At 41.5% G+C, this 11,972-nt stretch overlaps 1 non-coding gene across 1 annotated transcript; it reads left to right on the forward strand.

Annotated features, from left to right (window-relative positions):
* Positions 1 to 11,078: 11,078 nt before the first annotated feature.
* On the forward strand, positions 11,079 to 11,181 carry LOC119810884. Its single transcript, XR_005284828.1, has one exon. It is a non-coding gene; the product is annotated as a U6 spliceosomal RNA (small nuclear RNA).
* The last annotated feature ends 791 nt before the right edge of the window (positions 11,182 to 11,972 follow it).

Raw genomic sequence — 11,972 nt, forward strand, 5'->3', positions numbered from 1 at the left:
TGCCAACTCTGTGTCTTTGAGGAAACTCTTTGAGGAAGACTACTGCTGGATAATGTTTCCCATGCTAGAGATAAACTATAAATTTTCCCAGCTTTCAGATCATCCTGAAGAAAAGATCTTAAAGATACATTAAAGCAGCTGAACAGTTCTCACTTTAGGGACATGAAGCCTTTGTGCCAAGAAAATGACTCCAAAGGGACAGAGATTCCCAAAACAAAGTGTGTGTGTGTGTGTGTGTGTGTGTGTGTGTGTGCAGCAAATGCATCTGGTTCAAGTGGACCTTGAGATAAATAGAACTTAAAATTTAATAGATTTTTAAATAAAGTTTTAATTTTAAAAACTATTACTTTAGCCGGGCGGTGGTGGCGCACGCCTTTAATCCCAGCACTCAGGAGGCAGAGGTAGGCGGATCTCTGTGAGTTCGAGACCAGCCTGGTCTACAAGAGCTAGCTCCAGGACAGGCTCTAAAGCTGCAGAGAAACCCTGTCTCGAAAAACCAAAAAAAAAAAAAAAAAACTATTACTTTAAAAAGACTACAAATAAACATCGCACATCACAATTAGCCAGACCCAAAGTCTATTCCATCAGAACACCCTTTCTGAAGCTATAGAGCCTCACACCAGGTTTTCCACTTTCACTAGCAGATGCATTTTTACACAATTATCATAAAAATACCACCAAGACTGAAAAATCCACGGCAGAATTAGAGCAACAAAAATAATTAATGTTATATCCTCTTTTATATCCACTCGTGTGCGTTTTTAAAAAAGAATTCTCAAGCTGTGGAGATGGCTCTGTCAGTAAAGCACCTTGCACAAGCATGAAGACTTGTGTTCAGATCTCCAGAGCCCATGTAAGAAGCTGAGCACAGCAATGCTCACATAGAGTATGGCTGATATCTGAAACCCCATGGCTAGTCAGCCACACTGAACAGATGAGCTTCTGGCTCAGGGAAAGACTCGGTCTCAGAAACTAAAATTGGAAAACAATCAAGGAAAGATGCTCAGCATTGCCCGTGGGCCTTCATGCACGTGCACACATACCCACATTCACAAGTGCATAGCACACATATGTGCACATAGAATAAACTTTTTAAAACAAAAAGAACATTCTCAGTGCATCACAAAAGATGCAATTCTTCTACAGTCCCTGATGTTCTATTCTTGTTATTAGAAACACATAATACCAAGTTTTCTGCCTTTGTTTTTTTGGATACGGGGTTTTACTATGTAGCCTGGCTGGCCTAGAACTTGCTATGTGGATCAAGCTGGCTTTGAACTCAGAGATCTGCCTGTCTCTGCTTCCCAAGTGCTCAGATTAAAGGTGTGAACCACCACTCTGAGCAACATTTGCAATCTTAATCATTTAACGTGCACAGGGCAATAGTAACAACTATGCACATGTTGCTAGGATGCAACCAAAACTCTAGACATTTTCAGTCTGCAAATTAAACTTTAAATCCATAAACTTCCCATCACCTCTCCCGCCAACTCCGGGAATCCCCATTCTACCATCCGTTGCTGTGAGCTAAGAGTTTCTAACTTCTATTTGTAAGGAACTTAAAAGCCAGTTCTTTCAAACTCTCCTTTTCAGCTAGGCAGACTGTGCTGCAGAGCTCCAGGTGGTGATGAGTCAGCCAGTACCCAGGCCCCCAAACCAGCTGTCTCCAGTGCACCACGTTAGTAATTTGGTTATGGTTGGGTTGCCCGTCATACAAATCAGTGCTCATTTCCATACAGAAGAAAGCAATTTGCAGCAATTATTACAAACATCAAATTACAATTCCAGAAATATTTTGTAAATTGTACATGGTGGCCCAGAAAAACTATTCCTATAACCCTCTCTAGTCAGCTTAGGTTTGAGATAACCACATTTTCAAGGACTGTTTAGGATAAACTCTGTTAGAAAGTTAGGAGAATATTGATTCTACGTGGTGAACATTCTAAGATAAATAAAATTCATCAAGAACAGAAAGTGTCTACCAGACAAAGAGATGTAGCCATGGAATCTGTCTCTTGGGTAGTAGAACAAAGATTCTGACAGCATCCTGTTTCCAGTTTCACTTCCCTCCAGCATCCCCAGAGCCCAACTAGATGTCATTCCTAGACGGAATGAGTTGAGTCTAAGACATTGGGAAAGTAGAACCCGTTTTGTCCCAGTCTTGTGGGGAAAGTCAGTGGATATAGGAAAAAGAGAAGTTTGGGGCATCTCTGGACTGCTGGGGGCAAGAGTAAGACTGCAGGTTGGGAGTTTAGACTGTGAATTTGGGTATCTGGAGGTGAACTAACCCTTTGCTGTATGCCAACCTTTCCTCTGTTCCTGTTTTCTTCTGTGTAAAATGTGGGCGAAAACAGTTACGTCCCCAGCCAAGAACAACACGAGCGGCCACACAAAACAGAACCTTGCTGCTTCGCTCAAAACCTGCTATAGCTGTTCCCAACCCCTTCTCAATGTGCCCTTCGGCCTTCCTGCCCACTCTTCTCACCACCCTCTCTCCTCTTTGCTTCCCTCACACTTTTAGGTCTTCTTTCTTTATCACTTGCCTGTGTTCCATTCATCCTCATGAGCAGGACGATTTGAAGAAGTCTAATGGTCTCATCTACCATAACCTGAAAGTCTCCCTAAGATATTATGATGAGTCATCCAATACCCTGAATAATTCTCCATTTTGGTGTAAAATCCCCAACCTTCAATAGTGTTAATTAATAGTCAAAATATTACCCTATTCCTAAGCACTCTGGCACATTCTCTCATATAATAATTATATCTATATGAAATTACTTGGCTTGTTATTGATTATCTAATTACCATTATCCTCAACTATCTGAAAAAAATATCATTTTTCCTGTCTTGTTCCTGACTATATCTCCTACCCCTTCAGTAAAATCTAGAAAGTAGTAGCTACTCAAAAATTAGCTATCAAATGTTGAAGGTTGAACTACTTACTTCTCACCCAAATATACTATGCTGCCCACCTCCAGTTCTACAAATATGCTAACTCCTTTGTGTGAAATACATGACATCCAGTGAATAACTTAGTGCCTTCCTGGATCATCTCATTAATACTCCAGGACTCAACAAGAGTTCTTTGCCTTCCTACCTCTATCTAGGCTGGGACATGCTCCTCCAAACGCCCTTGCCTGTCACATCAGACTTAACATTCCTGAGATCTTCATGAACTGACATATGCCCCAGTACCGCCACAACTATAACACTCCTCTCTAAAGCTGATACTGGCATCGATAATACCAAAATCTGAGTTTCCACAGTAAGGGAGTAGAGAGTCTTCTAGATGCAATCCCTGTTTCATGACCCCTCCTGGACCCTGATTTGTCCCTTATAAATGAGTTTATGTGAGGCCTTGAAAAAATGAAAAAAGTCAGATCCCACAATATCAAATCAATGAATATCAAAGGTCCCATCTTATTGCTATCACAGTTCTCATGCTGAAAACTCTTGGAAAAGAGAATCCATCTCCCCAGTGTATCCTCACACCTGACCCAAAGTGAGGTGAAGAAGAAAACTACCACTGTGTTCGTAAACTAAATGAGTGTACTTAACTTTTATCTGTTTAATTACTTTGGTCTCTGAAATTCCATTTTGTGTTTTTCTTTCATTGTAATTATTATAGATTTCAATAGGGTTGCCCATCTTCACTGAACAATGCTTGAGAAGAAGCAAAGATGTTTTCTGCTTACTTTGGCTCCAAATTGGAAGGATGCATCCCAGACAAAAAAAAAAATCCAGCAATAGCACTGGCTGAGAATGGAATTCCAGACACTTCAGTTGGCTCAGTTCTGACACCAAATCAAGACACAAGGTGTTGAGAAGGGGCCACACACGCACTTGGATGAGGTCACTGTTCTGCATTTGACATTGATTGTGCTCTCTGGACTTGCTCACTGAGCTAAGAAGTTCTGAGTATGTTACAGTGCTGGTGGCAAACCCAGAGCTATGCCAACATACCCAAGCAACATATATGGGGAAATAATCAGAACTCCTCCTTGCAACTAGATCCCTGCCCCCAGCACAGCAATAATCTGAGAACTTTGAACCTATTTCTCAAGCCAAATCAGGCCCCAAAGACATTTCAGAACCTCTGTCTGTGGGAATATGCCCTCAGTGGCTCATGGGAATAGATAATAAAGTGGGGTAAGAGCAATACACACAGTTTTATTTCTAGACCATATAGACAAACAGAAAGAGTCTAAAGTTGATGAATTGTCTCAACCGTGCTATAGCAGTGATTTATATCTTGTAATATTAATATTGTCTCCAAATGTGTGAAAGAAGGGACTGCAGCCTTTCACGTCATTTAATCCTGATGCCAAAATATGTTAGAATTATTTTATCTGTTCCAGGCAGTTAGGAACCTCACTCTGATATGAATCCATGGACCATACTTTCTTTTGAAATTCTCTACCCCGTGGCTGAAAGAGGAAACGCATTAGAATCCCTTGAGGACAAATTTAGACATACATTTAGACAAAATATTCAGGCAGCCGCTTGGTATGTAATTAAAATGCCACTGGTGGGAACCACTGGCTCCAGCAACAGTGAGGGAAACTTAACTTTTCCCTCCAGGAAACCAATTCTATCAACAGGCCCACTAAGCAAAGTGAAACAGTGACCTTATGATGGAGCCAGAAAAGGGTCCAGCTAAGGTCCAGCTCCTGGCGAGTCACTGGCAGGTGGCCCAGCATGGGCTCAGAAGTGCCTCCAGGATAGAAGCTAGAAGGGTGGCATAGGTATGCTTTGCTCAAAACAAGGCAGGGTGGGTTTCCTCTGCTCTGCTTGCTGTTTGATGCAGCCCCTGAGAATAACTTGTGAGAGTTGACCTTGGACCTGGACCCATAATTCTCTGCTCGTACTCTAGAGAAGGCACTGGTTAGAAAACTCTAGAGGTCACCAAGGCAACCTATGCCTCCAGGAAAGCACAGGGCATAACTTCTAGGGAGATGTCAACCCAGGCTTGTCTTCAACTTGCTGCAAAGCTGTAGATAGCCTTGAATGCCCGATCCTCCTGCATCACCACCACAGTGGTAGGATTACAGACGTGCAACACCACGCCTGATCTTGTATTTTTCTTTATTTATACCCTAAAAATTCCAGAGTATAACTTAAGGTCCCCATTTAATAGAGCTCAGTTTATTCCATGGGTGAAGGTGATCGCCAACTCTCCATATCCTTCTTCCCGTTTTTATGGAAAATGACAAGTAGATTCAAAGGTTAACTAACAAAGTTAACTTTCACTCATTGCTTACTTTCAACAATTACCAACTCAGGCCCCGTCTTGTTTCACCTCCCTCCCCAGATATATACAGAGAGGTTATTACTATCAGGAAAAGGAGTGCAATGAATACAACTACTTTGAAGGGGTTAAGTCTGTACCCAATTGTATGTGTATTAAAGAGAGAAAAAGAATATAAAATAAATGTAGCAAAATGTTAAAAGCTGGCAAGTCTTGAGAAAAGGTCATCTGGGAGAGAAGTTATTTGTCCCGTTCTTGCAAATGTTTTGTAAGTATAAAATGATTTCAAATTAAGAAAGCAAACATCTATCTCCCTCTGCTGAAGCTGGATGATGCATGCACCATGTTCTCTTTGCTCTGGTATTCTCTTTATCCCTACTTTGGGGTTTTCTTGGACAGCCTTACTTCTTGGTTCCTCTGTAAAGAACCTGGTGTTATTTGTGTTGAAACCAGGTTACTGACATTTTTATGGTGTTTAGTCTTTCTACCCAAGAACTTGTGTATTTCCCTTTGAGCAAATTCACTCCTGTATTTTTCTGGATGTTTTACAGTTTCTTGTCTGAATTTTGAGCGCTTTGGGCTTGCTTACTTTACTGTTCTAAATGCAGGATTCTCTTGCACTGTACCTACTATCAGGTCCCAATGTCTGTTTTGAGTTTCCCAAATGAGAAGTTTTTAAATTGTTTTGTAACTATTCTGAGGTAGATATTTTTTTAGCTTGTTTCTACTATCTTAGTATTACCAATGTGTCACAAATTTTTTTTCTCATTGTTTTATTCAAGATTTCCATCTCCTCCCCTTCTCCTCCCCCTTCCCTCCACTCCCTTCCACCCATACCCCCACTCCACCCCTCTCCAAAGACAAAGAGCCATCAGGGTTCCCTTCACTATGTTTAGTCCAAGGTCCTCCCAGCTCCCCCTAAGTCCAGAAAGGTGAGCAACCAAACTGACAAGGCTCACAGTGAGCCCGTCCATGCTGTAGAGTTCATGTTCATTGCCATTGTCCTTGGTTTCTCACAAAACTTTTAAAACAAAATATTCTGCAGTTCACTGTTGCAAAATGGGAGCTAGAAAGGGACTCTGCAGTTAGCAGTACTTGTTGCCCTTGCAGAGGCCCCAGGTTCAATTCAAAGTACCCTCACAACCATTTGTAACTTCAGTTCCTGGTGATCTGACACCTTCTTCTGGCCTTTAAGGGTACCAAGAACATACATGGTGCACATGCATATATGCATGCAAGCAAACACACATGCACATAAAATAATCTTTTTGGAATTGTAAACCCATGCTGCTATTATTACATGGAGGAAACAGCGAAGAGCCCTAGAATCTCGGACATTAAACTGGTTAAGGTCGGTACGTAACAGATCACATCTGAAATCTGCAGAGAACTGTTATCACCATAGAAAAACAGAAGAGGAGCTGGGAACAATAACTTAAAATGTAAATAGAACCTTCAGCCTGTTCATGGCATCAGCATACACAAAGAAAGCATATGTGAGCCAGTTCTCTGAGAGTATGAATATTGGAAAGGAAAACGTGATATGGAGAGGTAGACTAACAATGAACCCCCATAGTAGGGCAGGTACCCCATCTTAAGGTATCTCACATGGTCTTGTCTTTCACACCACTGCTTCAACATTCACTCAGTGCTGAGAGTAAAATTTTGCCAGCTGCCAAGCACCCACACTGCTTCTCACGAAAAACAAATCAGTTGCTCTGGGGCATACACATTCACATCAGTCTGCAGTGAGCCCACGGGGACATCTCCAACCAGTGCTGACGCAGCACTGCCAGTCAGTCCATGAGCTCATCAGAAACTGCTTTAATGCCTCTCAAACTGAGCATCTGAGAAAAACTGGACGTCTGAGAGAGATGAAAAGCCGTAAAAACTAATTAATGTGGCTTCGTGTCTGCAAAGATGTTGGAAAGGCCGGTATTGCTTTTACTCGGCTATGAGGAAATACTTGGCTCCTCCAGACCAATAAATGGGTTTTTAAGCGAGAAGCTAGGTGAACCATTGACGGCTGGGATTCCCTGGGCCTGCAAGATGCCCCAGCTGGGGGCAGTAGAAGAAAGCCCGGCAATAAGACAGGTTAGAGCCACTGGGCCAAGTACTATGCAAACAAGAGGAAGCTCTAATGGAAAGAGCAGGCTTTCCCAAACCATGGCAGCGAATGGCACTTGAATCACATAACACTCTAAACCTCAGTGATTAGGTGGCAGCCCTTCTCCACTAGAGGAGATTTAGTGGGATCGGCAGGAGCCTCAATTCAAAGTCCCACTAATTTAACATCATTCTCCAGAACAACCTTACCAAGTTCCCTGACTAACAGAGAAACTCAATGGGATTAGGTCATTTGACTCCCTGCCTAGAGTTTGACATTTTACATAGCCAAGCAAAGAAGTGTGTTACTCCGAGAAGTCTCTCAGACCAAAATTATTTTGAGAACAAAGTTGAAATCTGCTTCCAACTTACTCTTTACTGCTAAATTTCCCTTGAAAATTTCATCTCCACTTTTATAAGCCCAATATATTTCCTACTTAATTTCTTCTTGAGACTCTTAAGGTCAAAAACTTTAAGAGCTAGATTATAATAAGTGATGCTGAATTATATTAAACCTATAAAACTAAAATCTGGCTAAGACCTATGGCTTTGCTAAAGTAAATAAGTGGTTTTATTAGAAAATTGAACAGCACATTTAGAAAGGGTCAAGCCTTCTATTCTGTTTATTAACACTGACTTTCATCTCTACCCCAGTCGCTCTCACTCTGCCAACTTCTAACACTGAATAGACTCCTGGGGCCTCATTGGGGCTCAACAGACGTTCTTGAAGTTACTAAATGAACTTTTTCCCAGGATACAGTGCATCCCCAGATTTGAAAGTTGTCCCAGTTACTGTCCTTTTGCTGCAAAGAGACACCGTGACCAAGCTAATTCCTATAAAAGAAAGAATTTAATTGAGAGTTTACTCACAGTTCCAGAGGGTTGGTCCATGATCATCATGACAGGAAGGGTGACTGTAGGCAGTCAGGTAGGGGACTGAGAGTTTACATCCTGATTCATAAGCAGCAGGCAGAGAGAGAGAGAGAGAGAGAGAGAGAGAGAGAGAGAGAGAGAGAGAGAGAGACTGGGCCTGATGTAGGCTCTTGAAACCTGAAAAGTGACACACCTCCTCTAACAAGGTCACACCTCCTTATCCTTACCAAATAGTTCCACTAACAAGAGATCAAGCATTCAAACATATGAACCTAAGTGTGATATGGGATGCCCCTCCGTATGCTGTGAATACCATTGGTTAATAAAGAAGCTGTTTGGGGCCTGATGGGGTAGAACAGAGCTAGGCAAGGAAAACTAAACTAAATACTGGGAGAAAGAAGGGTGGAGTCAGAGAGAAGCATGTAGCCCCGCTGGAGACAGACGCAGGAACTTTACCCAGTAAGCCACAGCCATGTGGCAATACACAGATTAATAGAAATGGGTTAAATTAACATGTAAGAGTTAGCCAAAAAGAAGCTAGAGCTATGGGCCAAGCAGTGATTTAATTAATACAGTTTCTGTGTGGTTATTTCAGAAGTCTGGGCGGCCAGGAAACAAACAAGTAGCCTCCTACTACATATGCAGGCCCTTCTCATTCAAACCACCATAGAATATACCTGTTTTCTTCATGTGCAAACTCTTCTTTCAGTTCACAAAGAGAAGAAAGTAGTGCTATAGTTAATCAGCTTGCCCTTTGACCTGCAGCTCACTTTGCCAGAATAAGATACACAGAATAGCCAGGGAGACCAAAGTTCTACTCATTGTACAACATTATAAATACTTGCTCCCTAATGACTAGGGATTAAAGTCGGGTCATCCGGCTTAGATAGCAAGTGCCTTTGTCCACTGAGTCATCCGGCAGCCTTCCTTTTTATCCTTAGACATAGTCTCACTATGTAGTCCTAGCTGTCTCAAACTCCCAGTCCTCTGACCCCCATCTCCCAAATGCAAGAATTACAGATATTTGACATACTTTTGTTTAGCCTGCAAAGCTAACTTTCTGATGCTCTAAGGTCACTTAACAGCTAGTTTTCCTTGGCTAGATCCTCCTATGGTGTCTCCTCCACCGTGCCAGCTCCACCCTCGCACTTCCTCATAAGGCTTCTCATGCTCTGCTAATAGTTTCCCCACAATTTGTTTTCCCGCTCCCTTCTTACTCCTCTACTTTCTAAATGAGCTGGGTTTACTTTACGTCAAAGGGCATCTCTGAGCCTCTACCAAGCCTCACATGACTGTGAGTTACTAACAGGCAAGCAAGTGCAACTGGGGGATCCCTGTGGAGCCTGAAGTGACATGAGGCTGGACACGAAGCCAGAGGTGTACACTCATCTCCTGTGTAATGGAATGAGAATACATACGTGGAGACATTGGTGAGGAATGTCACCTGGCATGAAGAATATGAAAGGGGATAGACAAGAACAATGAAAGGGAGGATGTAGCATTTGCTTAGTCATACAGACCCCTGAAGAAGAAATGTCCCCTTTCCTTGACTGCAGTAAATGGTAGGGGCTCCTTGGAGTAGACAGCAACAGGGTAAAGGATAGATTTCTCCTTGTTTTACCTCATGAGCAGAGAACACCAGCAGAGTTTCTGCAGAGAACACCAGCAGAGTTTCTGGTGGGGGGAGGGGTGGAAGGGAACAGTAGGAGATGCCTGTGTGCCCAGGAGCTTAGGGAGAAACTCACCAGGAGCTTCCCAAAAAGAACTGAGAAGTGGTGGTCCCACCTGAGCAGATGCAAGCAAGAGACCAAAGATCAAGATTCCAGTTCTTCCCGTGACCTCAGTATACCCAGGAGAAACAAGACTCGAGGACATCAGTCTAGGTTTCTGTCATCCACTCATCCCAAGTACAGGCTCATCCTCGTTTTTCTAATGATCTCCTGGGAAGCAGAAAGGTGAAAGGGCATATCTTTCTCCCACACCCACACTCCCCATTCCAAGTATCCAAGTGCCCTCTACTACAAAGTAACTCTGGGCCTGCTGTCCACAATTGCTACTGCAGTCAGCTTCCTTCCTCCCTAAAAACTAGTCAGGAACATAAACCCACTTGAAGATAACACAGGGAGACTCACATCAATAAAACAACCCCCCAATAAAAGAGGGAAAGATAAAATTAAAAAACAGAGGACCCATTTTTCAAAGCAAAAGAAACACATACATCCATCAACCAACAGAAGCTGGTCATTACAATAGCTCAGAACTCCTCCATGCTGGAAAGCAAAGACACAGGGGTAAACAAAAGGATTTCAGAGTCTTATATTTTAAAAGAACAAAGACATCATAGAAGACTCAAGTAAGCAAAGAAATCAATTCAGGGCCCCTCCCAGGAAAAAAAAAGGTAACAAAATAGATTAAACAATAAGCAATTAAGAGGAGAAATTCAGAAGCATGGAGGGGAAAATCCAACAAGGAAAAACAACCAAAGAGAAATTCTGGAAATGAATCAAGCAGTGAGATAAATAACACAAGGGGCAGCAGCATCAACAGATTGAGAGGAAGAAAGAATTTCAGGGATGAAAGGCAAGGTTGAGACAGCAATACATTCAGAAACCCAGAAAAATTAATAATTATGACTGAACCTTCTGAGGACACTGGGAGACATTCAAAAGAGTATGCCTAAAATTCATGGAGTAGAAGAAGGAACCGAGATAAAAATTTTAAACACGGACAATTTTATTCAATTAAATTAAAGCAGAGAATTTCCAAGATCTGGAGGGGAAATGTGGGTACAAGAAGTATTGAGAATCCTAAATAGACAAGATCAGAGAGGAAAAAAAGTCCCCATGACATGCTTTGACAACCCATATACTATAATTGGAATGATACAGAGAATGTTAGCATGAACCCTGTGCAAGGATGACACACAAGTTCATGAAGTATTCCATATCAAAAAACAATCCCCATGACATGTAATCAAGATGTCAAGAACACAAAGCAAAGAAACAATATTAAAAGCTGCTAATGAAAAAAATGTCAATTAGCAAAGAGAAACATCAAGGTAATATGACATCTCTCAGCAGCAACAAAAAAAGACAAAAAAATACATATTTAACATATTTCAAGCCATGAAACTAAATTCCTGCCAAGAAAGATTACTATATTCAGAAAAGCTATCTTTTTTTTAATTTTTTTCCTTTAATAAGAAAGCTTTACACAAAAAGCCATTAGCTTATTTTAAAAATTAGTCTAAGGTCTTTGTTTTAAAACAGCTTAAGTTATATGATATATATGTATATTCATAATATATATATATATATATATTCAAAAACAAAAAATAAAACAAGAAAACACACTAGATCTTTTTACTATCCTCTTCTGGAGCTTTTGGGTCCACTCAGCTCACGTTCTAGAATGCCTGTATTAGCAGAGTCTTCACATGGCACCAGTTAGTGAGTGCTGTGCAGACAGTAATAACTGCTGGCATGCATACAAAATGCATCAAAAATTGCGATATGTAACAATGAGATCGGCCATCCCAACCCACCCCACTGAAAACTATGTTACCTCTTAGAGGTGTTAGTGTTCCAACTCTTAGTGTAACTTGCTGTTTGTAGTGGGCCGCTTGGTCCCTTTCAGTCTGTTTGCTTATTGAGGGTTCAGTTGTTCCTACTTTAAGAGGCAGTTTTCCGTCAGCATCTCAATGTGTACTTCACTTCCCACTGAAACAGGGGATAGGTAATTA

This window comes from Arvicola amphibius, chromosome 3 (assembly GCF_903992535.2).
Source record: "Arvicola amphibius chromosome 3, mArvAmp1.2, whole genome shotgun sequence".
NCBI lineage: Eukaryota > Metazoa > Chordata > Mammalia > Rodentia > Cricetidae > Arvicola > Arvicola amphibius.